We start from the raw sequence: 16,437 nt of genomic DNA, 5'->3' as shown, positions 1-16,437 counted from the left end.
CGCCCCTCCTCAGCTGGGCTGTGACTGAGCTGTAAGCCACCATCAATAATAAAACCCGAAGAAGGAACCCCCTTTACCCGCTGTCCAGGAAATCGGAGCCCAGAGAAATGCTTCTCTCCAGCCCCTAGGGGCTCAGATTCCTCTAGAGCAGGGCTGAGGAGCCAGGGCAGAGCGGCAGCTCTGACAGGCCCCCTCAGGGAGCTTTTCCCTTTTCCCACATCTGTCCAGCTGCCAGCAAGTGGCGCCCAGCCTGGCTGCGCAGACCCAGACCCCCATACATTATGCACTTCACTCCCATTTCTAGACAGAGGCGCTGGAGAAATTACAGCTTCCATTAACTTACATTGCACAGGCGGTCCAGCTGTTTCTCCCGCTTTGGCCCTTCCTGGGCTGGAAGGGACAGGCTTGGCCATGAGAGGGCCGGAAACGCTCAGCTACCCTGGGCCTTAATGCACTCGATTGTAACTTCTTGGCAGAGAGGAGCCTTCCGTCCACAGCAGGAATGGTGCTGGTGTCCTGCTAGCTGGCCTGAAGCTTGAAAAGTTCGATGGAGAGGAAACGGTCGTGGAGGGGCCAGACTACGCGTCGCAGGTGCTGTGTGTACGCTGTGTATATGAGGGGCTAGGGGCTTCAGGCCTCCTTCCAGGGGGGGGTCGCCTTCCCCTCCCCCCTCTCCCCTCCACTCGTGCCCTTGAGATCCTGTGCATGTGGCAGCCGGACTGACGGATCTCTCCCGGATGTTGCAGAGACTGGCCAGGAACCAGTCCCTACAACAGGGCCAGTGCGGGACTCCACTCGACCCGCTTTGCCGATGAGAGAGGAAGTGATTAGTCCAAGATGACCATGTCATTAGGGGCGGCACAGCCAAGGTGACCAAAATCTCTCGGTTGCGGGACTGCGGAGCCGGCACCATCAGCATAGCTGATTGGACCAGGGCTTGGGGGAGGAGCCAAAGACTAACAGGCCCGCGGGGGCCGCCGAGTGCTCTGTCCAATAGGAATGCTCCATCCTGGAGTGTGGGAACCTGAGCCAATCAGAGCCGCTCGGGGGCTCTATAAATGCTCAGGGCCTGCCGGCGCCGCCTGCACGCTCCTTCTTGAATGCACGCTGTTCTTGTGTATCTGGCCTGCTGTGGGTGGACGCTACTCCCCGCCTTCCCTAGCAGCTCACCCGCCCTGCCAGTGCCCTGGAACTGAACTCCCAGGTGGTGCCAACGGTCCCAGGTAAGAACTTGGAGGACCCTGGACCAGGCCTTCAGAGGCCTGCGCAGCGGCAGCCGGCTGGGTATAGGCTTTAAGCGATGTCAGCACTAGCGAATTCCAGAATCCCTGACACACTGCTAAAGTGATATATAGAAAGGCTCTGTGATATTGATCTGCATCAATATTTATAAAAGAGCTGTTTCTGTGTGAAGGGTCTACTGGCCTTTAACGATATTCATTCTTAGGTCTAGGGATATGGGAGCTGAAGGCCTGGAAGACCCAAACTGCCCACTTTGCAGGCTGGAAAGCCCAGGCTCAGCCCCTGCCCAGTCTTGTGCCACAGTTTTCTTTGCATCTGAAGGATGCCTGTGGTCTTTCTGTTGGCCTGCTCGATTTGCTGTGAGTGGCAATGACAGCACCTTTATTGTGCTAGACACCTTATGTGAACTCTTGTGAATACCGAAAGCCCTAAAGCTAAGCTTGCTGTCTTTAGAAGGATGGGGAAACTGACACCCGTAGAGTGTTAGGGTACGGGTTAGGGTTAGGGTACGGGTTAGATCATATCTCTGGAAAATGCTGCTTCTGCAACTCAGCTTGATTTCAAAGCCCCGCTCTTGGCTGTCTGTTTGGTCTTTGAGTTGAGTCTTGAGCGCTAAGGGTAGAAATCATTGGTTTACTCCCCTGTGTACTCCTTTGTTCATTTAGCACGCTCACCTCACAGTTCCAGTATTTTCCTTTCTAGGCTTCAAGATCTGTCATTTTCTTGTTTTTTGACTTGCTTTCTTGTTTGTTTGCATCTTCCCCTAGGACAGGAGCTCTGAGAAGGCAGCACGGGTGCATGTTTTATCCCCTTCAGCATCCTCAAGGTAAGGCACAGCGCCGGTCCTCGGGAAATGTTGCCTGCATGTTGAACGCATTATAGGAAATTGTATCGAGACGTTGAGACTTGTTGAGTTGTTGAATGAATGTGCAAGGGATCAAGGCTGGATGGATGCCCAAATGAATGGATGAGCTGGTCAGGTCCTCTCTCTGAGGCTCGTGTTCTCCGCTGTGAAGTGAAGATAGTAGCGTCAATAGCTCCCATCTACCTGCCTGGAGAGGATTAGATAACACATGTGTGGTAGTCATTAGGGCTGGGCACAGCTTTTCCAGATCCTCCTTTGGGGACCCATTAGGAAGGCAGGTCTCTGCCTCCTTGAAGTTGGGTGTGGCCAAGTGACTTATTTGGCTAATGAAATGCAAGTGTAAGTAATGCGTCCCAGCCAAGAGAAAACTCTTAAGAGCCAGTGATAGATGGAAAGGTTCACTGGAGTTCCCCTTGTGGCTCAGTGGGTTAAGAACCAACATAGTATCTGAGGGTGCCGGTTCGATCCCTGGCCTTGCTCAGTGGATTAAGGATCTGGTGTTGCTGCGACTGCAGTGTAGGTCACAGATGTGGTTTGGATCTGGGGTTGCTGTGGCTGTGGCGTTGGCCGGAGGCTACAGATCTGATTTAAACCCTAGACTGGGAACTTCCACACGCCACAGGCGCGGCCTTAAAAAGAAAAAGAAAGAACGAATGAGAAAAAGAGAAAGAAAGAAAGATTGCTTCACTATCTCCCCCCCTCCATGCGAGCGCATATCCAAGAGGACCCTCTGGTGTGCAGTGTGATTGAGCTGTAAATGTCGTGGTTAAGCCGCGGAGAGTTTGGGCTGTTACTGCAGCAGGACCCAGCCCATCCTGACTAATGGGGTGTGTGCACACAGGGCACAGTAGGAGTTCCGTAAAAGGTGGCCGGTCAGATGCTTCTGCTCACTGACCTTCTCGTTCCTGGATGCTGGGGACACTGTCTTGGGACAATGGAGACATTTTTCTCCAGCTCCTTCCCAGTTGGCTCTGCCACAGGGAAGCAGAGAAACCCAGACATGAAGTCACCGCTTGTTTTCGCGAGAGAGCAAGAAAAAAGCCGTTGCAGTATTGTGTTTGCCTTATTAAGGCTCATTTTCTCATTACAATTTTCCCTCCTAATTGCTAATTTTTCCAGCATCTCCAAGAGCCATTCTACTTCCGCCCTGTTCCTTCCCCCACTCCAAGAGCTGGTGCTTCGAGAAACTGCTGCAGATGGGCAAAGGAGAAACACACATGCTTGTTTTTAATTTACTTGAAATCCTCTTTTCTTGGTGCTACTGGGCCGGGCAGCTGCCAGGCATTCCTGGCCGGGTGGCTGGGGATTCAGCCCTGAGGACTGACTGCCTCTCGTGTGGGGAGGGGCTGGTCCAGGTCACGGCTCCAGGCCCTTCCTGAGGGCCTGATGTTTTAGTGGCAGGGTGGCCCTCTCATGGCCAAAGCCTCTGAGTCCCTGGATTCCATCCTTGGGCTGCAGGCCTCCCTGAGCACCCACCACTGTGCTGGAGCTGCTCCTCCATGCCCAAGGGCATCCACTGTCCCCTCAATGGGAGGGAGCAGGGGTGCCCCCTTTGCAGACCGGGAGACAGACTCAGAGAGCTGAGGGGCTTAAAAGCAGCGGTACAGCAGGCATCTCCCCAGGACAACTGTTTGCTGATCCAGGGGCTCCTTCCTCACGCCAGGCCCACCCAGATCAGCGAGATGCTGGTTGCAAGTGACAGAAACCTTTCCTGGGTCCCTCCTGCGCTGGCTCTCAGTCTGATATCAAGCTGCTCACCGGCCACAAGACCTCGGTCAGTCCTGTGCCTCCTCGGGGACTTGGCCTCCACCTTCTGACTGGGGCGATGGGACCAGGCGGTGTCTATGGATCTGCTCTTTGGACTCCAGGCACAACATGGTCTCGAGCCTCCTGATCCGCAAGGCAGGGAGGATGGAGACTGAGCTGATGAAAGAAGGAGAATCACCCGAGAGTCCTGCAGTAGAGCAGCTTGAACTCGCCGTGCTGGCCCCGCCCTTGGTGGACTCTGTGAGCCTGGGGAGGCTAGTCCCCCTCCCTGAAGCTCAGCTTCAAGATCTGGGAAAGGAAAGTAATAATCCCTACCTCGCTGATGGGAGCGCAGACATAAGTGGAACGCTACTAGCCTAGGCTCTCGTTGCTACGGCTGTTTATCGTCTTCATCCTGTCCTCGTTGTTGTTGTTTGGGAGGGTCTTTTTTTCGGCTGTGCCCCAGGCATGCAGAAGTTCCCAGGCCAGGGATCAAACCCCAGCCACAGCCGTGACAATGCCAGGTCCTTAACCCACCAGGCCACCAGGGAACTCCTGTCACAGAACACTGAGTAGAGGTCCCTGTGCTCTATAGCAAGCCCCACTGGCCATCCTTTTCCATCCATCCCCATCCCCCCAAACCAGCCCCCCCCACCTTTCCCCTTTGGTATGGGGCATCTTTGGTGTTACAGAAACTTCTATCAGACACAGTTGCAAGGCTACTTAGTCTTTATGTGGCAAAGTGAGGACCAAGAGCCCTGGTTTTCTAGAGTTCCCCTTGTGGCTCCAGGGGTTAAGACCCGATGCTGCCTCTGTGAGGATGTGGGTTCAATCCCCGGCCTCACTCAGTGGGTTAAGGATCCAGTGTTGCCGTAAGCTGTGGTGTAGGTCACAGACAGGGCTCGGATCCCGCATTGCTGTGGCTGTGGTGTAGACCGGCGGCTACAGCTCTGATTTGACCCGTAGCCTGGGAACTTCCAGGTGCTGCAGGTGTGGCCGGAAACAGGAAAGGCGCCCTGGTTTTCTAGTCCACAGCTCATTCCGGGGCCCCCTGGGGGTGGCATTTGGAGTGTGTGGATGGGTTTGGGGGGAGCCCTCAGAAGTCTCTGGGTCTGGATCTTGGGGTGGGGGTGTGCACCTTGCTGGGGGTGGGCAGGCAGGAGTGAGACTCAGGAATGGTCTTTCATCTTTCTCTAACAAGGGCAGTCTCTGCTTCCTGTTTTGCATAAAACTAGTACATCTCTTCCACCAACTCTAATGCAAGTGGGGTGGTGGTGTGCCATTTTTCTAATGAAAAGTGTCGGGGCTGTCTGGGCCCTGCCCTTGGATGGCGCTCCCCTTTCCCGGAGTCCCTCACGCCTGGTGCTCGGGGATCCTCCTCAGCTGGGTTAAAGAGAAGGTGGCTCTGAGCGCTGTGCCCGCTCCTGGCGTGGGCTGTGCTCTGCAGAGCTGTCCCACCGTCTCCTGAGGCTGTAGGGCCACTGCTACCAGACGGGGAAGGCCTGCGCCCTGCTTCCCAGGCCAGACCTGGGCCAGAGGCTTGGGCTCAGCCCTTCATCCCACAGGCGCCCAAGGCCCAGGGGACCCGCGGCCCCCGTTGCTCCATCACAGAGTCAGGCTGGGGCCAGGGCCCTTCCAGCTCTCAGCTGCCTTTTCCACTTTCCCATCCTGGGAACCGGGGAGCCCTGATTTAGGCCTTTCCAGCCATCCTTAGGGAAGAAGCCTCAGCCACCTGGGCCCTCGGGACAGGGTGGTGCTCTGTCACCCTCCCTAGAGCGGAGACCAGGCGTGATTTTTAGTGGCACTCCCTGTCTGTATACAGCGAGGATTGTGGAGTTTGAGGAAGGCTTTCGACTGCTTAAAACAAGCAACTTTGAAAGCCACTGGTCTTATCCACTGGCCCTGTGTTTTGTTTGGCCCTTGGTGGTCCAGGGAACAACAGGGTCAGGTCCAAAGCCAGGGTGACTGGTGGGGGAGCTGGCTTGAATGCCCTGGTCATAGCTTTATTTAAAAAAAAATTTTTTGGCCACACCCTCCACACGTGGAAGTTCCCCAGGGACAAGGATTGAACCTGAGCCACCACAGCTGCAGTGACAAGGACAGATCCTTAACCCACTGCACAACAAGGGAAATTGCCCTTTATATCCACAGAAAGGTATTTTTGGGGGGCAGGTGAGCTCACCTTCCTTCCTGAACTTCCACTTAATTTCATATCCCCGCCCCTTGCCCTGGAGGGCCCCCTGGAGAGATGGAACTTGGGAGACTGAGCCCCAGCAGGGGGTGCGGGGTGGTGGTGGTAGGGTGTGGAGGGGGGCTTTGGAAATGCAGTGTCTGGAGGGGTAACCCTGCGAAACTGTTACCTGCCCAGACCCCATCCTGCTTCTTCTCCTATGCCCTCCCAGCAGCTGTGGGGCCCCTGTTAACACCCAGACAGGACTGAATCACCCCCTGGAGGCAGGGAGCTGGGTGGGGTGTATGCAGAGAACAGCCGCCTCCCCATCAAGGGCGATAGGGGTGGCAAATAGATTTTACCCCCACACCACCTACAGTTAAGAGCATTAATCCTTAAGAAGGCCTCTGAAGCCTGTCCTACCTCACGGGGGGAGTGGGGGGGGGACACGGGGGCAATGTTTGCGTGAGTGAGAGGTGTCTGCCAGGGTCCTGAGAGGGAAGAGCAGCCTGTGTGCGGTGTGTGTGCCTGTTCTCGTGATCCCCAACTGTGGACGTGTATCCCTTAGCCTGGCGCTTAGGCCTTTCATGATCTGACCCTGCCCCCTTGCTTAGCGTATTTTCTCACTGTTGGACCATGTGCATAGCGCGCGCCTGTCTATGCCACCTCCGTGCCATTGCTCACGCTGGTCCTTCTGCACGGAAGCCCCCCCATCCTCCTGTCTCACTTCTAGTGCCACCTCCTTCCAGAAAGCTTCCACATGCCCCGGCAGAATTGGCCTCTCCCTTCTTGTGGGCACTGCTTTTTATCTCAGCCCTCCCATGACCCTTTGTGGTTCCACTTACTCTTATTGTCAATAATGCATGTTCTCTCCCCTGTCCAGCTGGGAGGGATGAATAGGGCATTTAGGTTGCAGTCACAGCCATCACGATTCTGCAGAAAAAGAGGTCCACAGCAGGTGAACAGCTGAATTGTGGGAAGGGTGAGCCCAGAGAATGCCAGGCCCCCGAGGGTTTCTCTCCATCTCTCATCTCTGCCTCTCCTCATGGGCCACTGCCTCCTCTCTCTCCCAACCCCCTTCTCCAAAGGGCCACCCCATGTAAGGCCCCTCCCCTTCCCCCTCACCAGAAAAACCTCAGGGAGGGGCTCTAATTGGCCTGTCGGGGTCAGCTGCTCCCCCTGGACCACTTGGCTGTGGCCAGTAGATGGGGTGCATGGCCGGGGGTGGGGGGAGGGATGGAGATGCGGTCGGGGGCTGCCCACCCCTCCTTATCCTCTATACCGCGTGGTTGTGCCCAGTGCAGGCCAAGAGCACAGGGTGCAGGGGAGGGAGGCAGCAGGTGGGGTGAGGGGGTGGGTGAGGCCAGCCTCCTTGGGGGGTGGAGGGTGGGGGATGGTTTTGGAGAGCCTGCTAGGAGCCAGGGATTGCTGGGTGCTTCTGTCTGTATAGCCTCTTCAACCTTCACAGTACTCCTTCTGTGGGAGGGAGGGTTCTCTCTTCACTGAACTCATGCAGGTAATGACAGGCCAAGAATGCTCCGTGTCTCCCCAGGAGGCACCGTGACTTCCCTCCTTTACAGATCGGGACGGGGTACAAAGTCATGGAACGACTTCTCCCAGGCACACAGGCTGGGGGCCGAGCCTGGCTTCACACGAGCACCATTTTATCGATTGATCTGTCCCCACCTGCAGCATGTGGACGCTCTCAGGCCGGGGGCTGAATCCGAGCTGCAGCTGGAGCCTACACCACAGCCACAGCGACCCCAGATCTGAGTCCCATCTGTGACCTGCGCTGCAGCTTGTGGCAACACCAGATCCTTAACCAACTGAGTGAGGCCAGGGATCAAACCCACATAGTTGGGTTTTTCATGTGCTGAGCCACAACGGGACCTCCCCAGACCGGCACCATCTGATGCCCTGGCCCTTGCCTCTTAAGACAAAGGAACCAAGACTTTTTTTTTTTTTTTTTTAATTTTTTAAACCCTGCGTCTCCACGATCTTTCAAAAACCTTGAGGGGGTTGGGGCGCTGGGAAGGTGGGATGGATTCTTTTCCAAACATGGGGTCACCCTGGAGCTCTCACCTTCTAATTCTTGTTTCTCCTGCCCTGGAGTTTTCTCTGCCTCCGTATGTTAAAAAGAAAGAAAACAATTTAACGACAACAACACACACCAAAAAAACTTAGATCATGTAGAAAAAAAAAAAAAACAACACAAAAAAGTCTGACTTATGTGAAATTTAATTTAATTTATTTTTATACCAGCAGCTGTCAGTTCAAAGAACAACAACAAAGTAGCCATCTGTGCTTAATTTCATCAATCCGCTGCCGATGGTCACGTGAGCGTGGCTTTTGGACTGAGGCGGAGCACGTGGCCCAGGCTCAGCGCCCCCCCCCCCCACGCCCAGGGCCGTCCATCCAGGGGGGTCTGGAGGCTCTTGCATGCAGAGAAGGTCACGGCGCCTGGGCACTCAGGCAGAGCTCATCACCCCTGGGCAAACCCAGCAGTGTCTTCCCTAGACCAACCCCCCTGACTTTTCACGTTGTTTTTGCCAGTGGCGAATGGGCCTTTCCGCCCTGCTGAACAGATGGGGAAACTGAGTCTCGGAGGGGGTTCTGGCGCAGGGTCCCACGGCTGATAAACAGACCCAAACCCCGGCTTATTACACAGCCCAACACCTGTCCTCACTAGCCGGCTCGCTTTCTGAGCTTGAAGCTACTGCAAAACTTCCGAGGGGGCTAGGCGATCCAGGAGAGTGGGGGCCTGGGGCGGTGGGGGGGGCCCTCTCCCATCCCCGAGCCCCCTGCCTGCAGGGAGGAGCGTGATGGTAAGGGACCAGCTGTCCTCTCTGCGTGCCTCCTTCTCCCGAGGGTGCTGTGTTCACTCCTCAGGGCTCTGTGAGGACGTGGGCGCTGTCACCCTTCCCTGGGCACAGTCCAGAGCTGAAGCCTTGGTCCCCATGTGGCAGACTTGCCTGAGGTCATAGAAGGAATGAGTGGTGGAGACGGCACATGGTGTAAATCCAAACCACAAGAAAATCTGTCCAGGAGTTCCCATTGTGGCTCAGCGGGTTAAGAACCTGACACAGTCTCTGTGAGCATGCAGGTTTGATCCCTGGCCTCACTCAGTGAGTTAAGGATCTGGCATTGCCACAAGCTGCAGCGTAGGTTGCAAACATGGCTTGGATCCTGGGTGGCTGTGGCTGTGGCCAGCAGCTGCAGCTCTGATTTGACCCCTAGCCTGGGAACTCTCATATGCTGCAAGTGTGGGTGTAAAAAGGAAAAAAAAAAAAAGTCTGTCTAGAACAAGTCCAAGCCACACGGCCAAACCTGAGGACCTCACAGCAGGTGGGCCTTTGGGGACCAGCTGGGCCTCCTTCCTCTGCAGCCTGAGAACCAAGGCTGGAGGGAGGCAGGGACCTGCCCTGGGTTGCATGGGATCAGCTGCAGAGCCACTTGGGATGTTGCAGCCTCAGGCTTCATCTGCACTGCAAAATCGGCTGTCACCTGCCAAGGGGGACTGCCCTCCCGCAAGTGGGCTGCATCAGAAGGGCTTGGCCCAGCCCCATTTCTCTGTGATTCAAGGGCCAAACCCTGGGATTGAACCAGCCCCCTCCAGTGGCAGAGTCAGGGTGTAATCTGGTACAGGCCTCTCCCCTCCCCCGAAAAAAGACCCAAACCCCCAAAGCAAAATCAGAAGAAATCCCAGTAGGGATTCCTGGGCAAATCACAGCTTTATTTACTGCTGAATTAAGAGAAGTAAGAGTGAGTAAGTCAGAATCATTAAAATATAGATCAAAAAAGTCACATTTTTCGATTTGCCATATTAAAGAGAAGCGGGGGAAACACGCCAATTGGCTTGTCATCCGCTCATTAAATAACAGATGGTGGCTGAGTCACCGCTCCCAGCAGTCAGGACGCTGCTGTCTGCCGGCTTTGTCGCTGGGGCCCAGCCACTCAGGACTGAGGGGGCCTGTGGGGGGCAGAGGAGGAGGAAGCCCACCTCCTTCTGCCTCCTCCGCCTCCTTCATCCAGCCCTATTCCAACTCCCCCAACCCCCGGCCTCTAGAAAAGCCCATCTATTCCTTGTCAACAACGGTATGAGCATTTCCTTGAGGGAGACAGGAAATGGGCTAGAATGTGGTACCCAAGTTGGGGTTTATGGGAGAGGATGCCCAGGGGCTGTAGAGAACCAGCTTGAGAAGAGGGAATCAGGCCTCACATAGAACTTGGGCTGGGGGTTCTTTCTAAGGATCACTTGGGCAGCTACCCGCAGACTCTCTGCTGCCCCAGAATTCTGTGTCTCCCCACTTGGAACCTGCTCCTCCTACCAATGCCTTGCCTCTGGGGGCCTCCTTCCTTCCCTCCTCCATGTTCCTCCATCCTTCCCTTCCTGGAGCCCCCACCACATAGACCCAAGGGAGGAACAGAGACCTTTCCTTTTGAGACATTTCTGGCCCATAGACAGGCATTTCCAGGTCCTCTCCCTGACCAGCTGGCTCTCATCGTTGCTTTTGGGGACTTAGTGCAGACCCCACTTCTGTCAGTGTCTCCTCGTGTGAGCAATGTGATTCAGATCCTGTCTGCACAGAGCTCTTGATGGGCCGAGGAGAGCAGCAGTGTCCTGGAGGGTGGGAGAGGGGACTCTGAGGGGCTAGAGACTTTTAATGAAGTCCTTTTCAAGGAGCTCTTTGGGCCAGTTGGCATTTTGATAGGGATTGCCTTGAACCCATAGACAGCTTTGGGTCGTACTGGACATTTTAACAATATTAATTCTTCCAATCCGTGAACACAGGATGTCTTTCCACTTGTTCGTGCCTTGTTCGATTTCTTTTATCAAAGTCTTGTAGTTTTCATTGGGCAGATCTTTCATGTCTTTGGTTAAATTTACTCCTGACTCTTTTATTGTTTTTGATGCCATGGTGATTGGGATAGGTTTTAAGATTTCCTTTTCAGATGTTTTGTGGTGAGGGTATAGAAGTGGAACTGATTTCTGTATGATGATTTTATAGCCTGCAGCTTTACTGCATTTGTAATTTGGTTCTAACAGTTTTTGTTCTTGTCGCTATTGAGTCTTCAGTATTTCTATAATGCTGTATCGTCTGCCAGTAACGACAATTTTACTTATTCTTACCTAATTTCTTTTTCTTACCTAATTGCTCTGGCTAGGACTTCTAGTGCCATGTTGAGTAGTAGTGGTGAGAGTGGGCAGCCTTGTCTTATTCCTGATCTTAGAGGAAAAGCTTTCAACCTTTCACTGTTGAGTATGATGTTAGCTATACACTTATCATATGTGGCCTCATTATATACATATATGTACATTCTCTACCCAGTTTGTTGAGGGGTTTTGATCATGAAAGCATGTTATATTTTGGTGAATTTTTTTTCTGCATCTATTAAGGTGATCACATGATTTTTATCTTTCATTGTATAAATGTGCTGTATCACATTGATTTGTGTATGTTGAACCATCCTTGCATCTCAGGGAAAATCCCACTTGGTCTTGGTGTAGGATCCTTCTGGTGTGTTGTTGAGAACTTGGGCCAGTGGGGATTCCCTGCTCACACTCCTTGATCTCTTAGGGGTGTCATAGGCTCAGTTTGTGAGCCTCAGAGTCCAGGCCCCAGAAGCTATTTTTGCAGGACTTGAGACTTGGCTGTGACTGATGGTAAAAGTTATAACTCTGGACTGTATCACATTCAGAAGGAAATAATGAGCAATGCTGAGTGTCTGAAACACCCAGGTGCCTCTTACCTACTGTCGCAGGTACCTTGGGCACCAGTCCAGCTTAAAAGAGAGAACTTGGGTTTGGGAGTCCATGTGGGTTTTAATTGAGCAGACATTCATTATTTAAGCTCTTTAGAAAAATGATTCATTTGGTCCTCAGTCCTAACACCAAAGCTTGAGTGGAAATGTGCTGTGTTGGTTCCAGCAGTGGGAACTGGGAAAATTCCTTCCTTCTTGGCCCCTCGGGCTCCCCTCCCAGTCTCCCCCCCAACACTTCCTCCCCCTCCCCTCCCCCCCGCCCTGCACACAGCAGGAGCAGTCCCTAAAGCCCAGGTTGTGGTGAGGACTCAACAGTGTGGGAAGGGCCTGGCCCAGGGAGCGGACAGTAGCTACACTGGGTTTTCAGGTCGCAAGGGCACCAGAAGAGGGGTGTTCAGAATGTCTGGGTCATCCAGGCTCCCTCTGGGGGCCCAGCTTTGGGACACCTGGAGCCAGATGTTGCAGCTTGTCCGGGGCGGCAGCTCTGCCCGCCTCGGAGGTGTGTGTCTGGCACCGCCTGGCATCAATTGGTAATGGGCTGTCACACTCGCCACCCCCATCCCACTGGAGAGTTCTCGGCCGACCTGCCACACCAGGCTGCCTGCCCCGACCTCAACAGGCTCTTGTCTGCAGGATAAATTATGAAATTCTTTGCATTTTTTGGGCAGCGCCATCTGGTCTTCTAGATCCACGGCCCCTGATGAATGGGTGTCGAGGTCCTTTTCCTGTCTCCCCTCGCCGGCTCGTTCTTTCCACCTGTTTGAAATCAATATTCTCCGGTGTAAATCGTGGCCCGTCTGCCACACTGCGCCCAGCCCGCTCTCCCCGCAGACGGGGCTGGCGGCCTCCCGCCCTGCTGGCTCCGTCTGTGAAATGATTTCCGGGATCTCCGCTGGCAGCCCGCTGGGCCCAGCCTTCTCATCACCTCGACGTCCCCCGACACCTGCCATTCAGCACATCCCCAAACTCATCCTCTCGCCCAGATCTGCTCCCCTCGGCTTTCTGATCTCTTTGAAGGTCCCCACCACCCACTCCATGCCCAACAAGGAAACCTACAGACCTACAACCCCGTTGGGAAATTTCGGAGTTACATCCTAAAATGATCTGGAAGCTTCCCTCTTGTTTCCTGCTTGTCGGTGAATTCCCGACCTCCAGCCTCCCTGAGCCATCCTCCCCGGTCACAGGAGGAGCCTGTGATCCCCGTCTAATGATCTTGATCCTCTTCTGGTTCCCCGACGTCTTAAAGACGAAGCCTGGGCCCCTGGGCGTTGCCTGCGAAGGCCCCTTGCTCAGGGCCAGCTGCCCCTCTGCCACGTCCTCAAGTCGCTCCTCTTCCTCCTACTCCCCGCGAAGAAAGCTCCTTTCACCCTCTGGTGGCCCAGAGACCTCAGTGACTCTTAAAACCTCAGCCCCTTCCAGGCTTAATCAGCACTCCTGTGCCTTGTAGATACTTCTGGTGGTTTCCTTGTCACCTGTCTGCAGAGGGCAGGTGTTCACTTGAGAATGTGCCCTTGCTTCAGCATGAAGTCGGGGGTGGAAGGGACCTTCCCGCGTCCCCTGCACCTCACTGGCACCCGGGAACTAGCTCTCACAACAGGACCCGGAGGGCAATGGTGTGTCTCGCCTCCAGCAAGGCCTCCCCTCCTCTTTGTTGTCCCTTCGGGGGCTTGATGCCCACAGCGCACGGTGTCCCGAGCCACCTGTACATAGAAGATGTTGGAGCCACACGGTGGCAGGAGTCCGGGGGTCTGAATTCAAACTTAGAGGGGAGCTGCCCCTGGACCAGAAATCAATGTGTGGCCACAGCTAACATGACCCACTGGCCGCCTTCTTTTATAAATAAGGTTTTCTTGAAGCATACGCCCACTCACCTCGTCTGGGGCTGCTGTCCTGCTGCGTGCAGAGTAGTTGTAACAGACCAAGGACCTGCAGAGCCCGGAAGAATTGCTCCCTGGCCATGTGCAGAAAGCATGTACCAGCCTCTGTGGTACACGCTGTGCCTGACTCCCCAGGAGTCCAGTTCTTCTACTGAAGCGTCAGCACCATGTGGGGCAAAAATGCCCATTCCGTGGATGAACTGATGGCCCTCTGATGGCCATTGTCGTTTTCTGCTGGCTCGTTGTTGGCGAGTCGGCGAGTGAGAATGTAAACTTCCCCCGCCCAGATTTTAGCCATCAGACTATCAGACAGTGCAAGTGAGGCCTGGCTCCATAAGCCTGCCCCCCAGGTGGGGAAAGGTGACAGTGCCCCGGGAGAACCTCCTCCCAGCTCCATCTTGCACTTTCTGAGAAACCAGCAGCATCTTTATTTATTTTTATTTTTAGGGCTGCGTCTGTGGCATATAGAAGTTGCTGGGCTAGGGGTTGAATTGGAGCTACCGCTGCCGGCCTGCACCACGGCCACAGCCATGCCAGATCCGAGCCTGCAGAATCTTGCCTGCTCCTGGCCATCAGGGTCCCAGCACACGGGCCCTGTGGGGGGGGGGCAGCAGATGGGGTGCCCAGCAGATGTGGGGTGACCTGCAGAAGCAGAGGGAGTCTTTGGGGCCTCCTGATGCAGGCAGGGGGATGTAGGTGGTAGAAGAGCCAGAACCAAAGGGGAAATGTGGCCCCACCCAGTGACTGGCCCACAGCTATTCTTCTTGGACATAAGTCCGCCTGAGATCCCTCTAGAGGGAGTCCCCCAGGTACCTGTGCTGGTGTGTGTGTGTGCGTGCATGCGTGCGCAGTGGGGTGACTTCACGGGGGTCTGTGGCCTTCTTTAGTAGGTAGGGGTAGGAAACAGTTTGGTTTTTTTGTTTTTGTTTTTTTCTGTTTTGTTTTTTTAGGGCCGCCCCTGTGGCGTACAGAAGTTCCCAGGCTAGGAATCGGAGCTACAGCTGCTGGCCTACACCCCGGCCACAGCAATTCGGGATCTGAGCCGTAGCCTCTACCTACACCACAGCTCACGGCAACGCCGGATCCTTAACCCACTGAGCAAGGCCAGGGATGGAACCCAAATCCTCATGGATACTAGTCGGGTTCTTAACCCACTGCACCACAACAGGAACTCCCACATTTGTTCATTAAATGAATATATCGTGGCTGTCACCAGCCTTCCCAGTCTTGAGGGAGGTGTCTTGGGGGGCAGTGATAATGAAGCTGGGGCTCCTGCTCTCCTGATCCCAGGGTTCACTAGGGAGTTAGGCCACACGGACAAGGGCCAGTGGTTCCCTTTTGGCTTAACCTGCCCCTACCCCCCACCAGGAACCCCCTATTTTGGAAAAAAAATGTCTACTGAACCCTGTACAATTTTAAGGTAATATTTGATTTGCTCTCGGGCTTTTCACCAGAGGTTCCTAAAACTGCCATGGGTGCCGGTGTAGCCAGTTTGACGAAGGGCCCTGAAGGAAACATCACGTGCTGTTTTAGTTCGTTCACGAGGCTGGAATGTGGGTTACATTGAGTTTTCATTCCTACCCTTGGAATAGGGAATAATTGCCTGGTCCCACAATGACCTTTGGTGGGGGGCGGGCCTTGGCCTTGCCAGCCAGTCTGATGTGTGAGGCCTCTGCGCACAGGGCTGAGCTCCTGGGGTGGGGGTGGGGGTGGAGCAGAAGGAGGGGGGTGGGGGGGAGCCACAGTCAGGGTGGGAGTTGAAAGGGTGAAAGGAAAGAATGAGGGGATCCGTGTTTCAGAGATTTCCTAAAACAGGTTTTTCCTTTTAGGAACGAAGCCATCCAGATCCAAGTCCATTTTCTAAGTGTCACTCCCTGTCCCTGATTGTGTACCTTTGGGGACTTCTGTCCAACTGTGCCACCGGGTTCCTCTGGCCTGGTCTCTTGGAGCCTCCCTAAGGCTGGGCCCCTTTCTTAAACCTTATGATTATTACTTTTTTTGGCCACGCCTGCAGCATGTGGAAGCTCCCAGGCGGGGGTTGGAAGAAACCTGCATCATGGTAGTGACAACTCTGACTCCTTAACCCGCTGAGCCACCAGGGAACTCCCCGTCCAGTTCCGTCTAATGACCCGTGATCCTCCATCAGCCTTCCTGGAACTCCATCAGGATTTCTGGGAGCCCTGCGGGTGTTATCCAGAGCGTTGCACACAACTCCATCTAGTTCCATGTGGCAATTCCACATGTTTGAAAGCCTGGCAAAATTCCCAAAGTCTTTTTTTTTTTTTTTTCTTTATAGCCCTAGAGGACAGCCCTCAGGGGCTAATAAAAACATGCTGCTTGGATAAGGTGATGGGTGGATGGCCTAGGATTCACGCCTTTCCATCTAACTTAAATCGTTTACAGTTCAAGCAGGCCAAGATGGACACGTAAATGAACCGAAGTCAGGATACGCAAGACGGATGCCTCCTCTGGGAACATTTATTCATCAGCGCAGCACTTAGAGTCAAATAAAAGGCAAACGTCATAACAGCGTGTGCAGTCCTAAATACTCAGATACAGGCACGCCCCTCCCTCTGCCCCCCCAGGATGGGAGATGGGGCGGGGCGGGTCCGCCAGCACCCAGCTCCGTGCAGGCTTTGGCGTCCGAGCACGTGGGAGTCCAGTGCCGGCCCTGTCCACCTCCTAGGGTGTTCGAGGCTCAGGGGCGCTAGGACCTGTTCTCAGAAGAGACGGCACACGAGCATGGGAGCCTTTGGGCTCTGCCAGGGCACCAG

At 54.5% G+C, this 16,437-nt stretch overlaps 1 long non-coding RNA gene across 2 annotated transcripts; it reads left to right on the top strand.

The window, feature by feature from the left end:
• On the top strand, window positions 1,078-16,190 carry LOC102164942. Of its 2 annotated transcripts, none has more exons than XR_304676.3 (3): window positions 1,078-1,223; window positions 2,010-2,068; window positions 16,067-16,190. It is a non-coding gene; the product is annotated as an uncharacterized LOC102164942 (long non-coding RNA). The 2 variants fall into 2 exon arrangements; XR_001298116.2 differs by having other exon boundaries at window positions 15,960-16,190.

Source organism: Sus scrofa, chromosome 7 (genome assembly GCF_000003025.6).
Source record: "Sus scrofa isolate TJ Tabasco breed Duroc chromosome 7, Sscrofa11.1, whole genome shotgun sequence".
NCBI classification, from domain to species: domain Eukaryota; kingdom Metazoa; phylum Chordata; class Mammalia; order Artiodactyla; family Suidae; genus Sus; species Sus scrofa.
Note: the sequence above shows the minus strand (reverse complement) of the source record. Positions and strands in the feature narration are given on the sequence as shown.